The sequence below is a fragment of the Procambarus clarkii genome, chromosome 30, assembly GCF_040958095.1.
Source record: "Procambarus clarkii isolate CNS0578487 chromosome 30, FALCON_Pclarkii_2.0, whole genome shotgun sequence".
In the NCBI taxonomy this organism is placed as follows: Eukaryota; Metazoa; Arthropoda; class Malacostraca; order Decapoda; family Cambaridae; genus Procambarus; species Procambarus clarkii.
The window spans coordinates 9,834,938-9,835,523 of record NC_091179.1 but is presented as its reverse complement, the minus strand read 5'-3'; positions in this window follow the sequence as shown (position 1 = coordinate 9,835,523).

Sequence of the window (586 nt, the reverse complement as noted above, 5' to 3'; positions counted from 1 at the left end):
GAAGACACAGTAACAGGTGAAATGGTTCCTGCATCACCAACCACCGCCACCACAGGAACACCTGCTGCATCGTCAGCCCCCACTGCCACCACCGTAGGACCAGCCACAATCCCCATGAACCGCAGGCACCGCAACAACAGCATTCTCAACATCCACATCAGAATCCTCGGAAGACAGCACGTCGGCCCAGGGCACACCATGAGGAGGAGACACTCCGAGCTCCCCTCGAACGCTTGGAGACAGATCGCTGGTCGTTAGAACTATCACACCCATCACGAGACACCACAACAGGACCCTCCAGGGGGACGTGCAACACCATGCATAGCACGATCACGCAGCACCGCAGAAGAGTTCAGCACACCCAGAAGAGTTCAGCACCTCCAGAGGGGAAATATCCTCCTCCCAAAAGAGATTCACTCAGTCCACGCTCCCTGTGCTTCACCCCGCAGTCTGGTGCCCCGACAAACTGCAATGGAAGCACGTACGCAGCTGCCGAGCATAGAACACCCTGATGTAATACCCCATCAGCTTGGCAGAGGAAGGAATATCAGCCTTCAGCTGCATGGTCAGCATGCGTATCCCATTC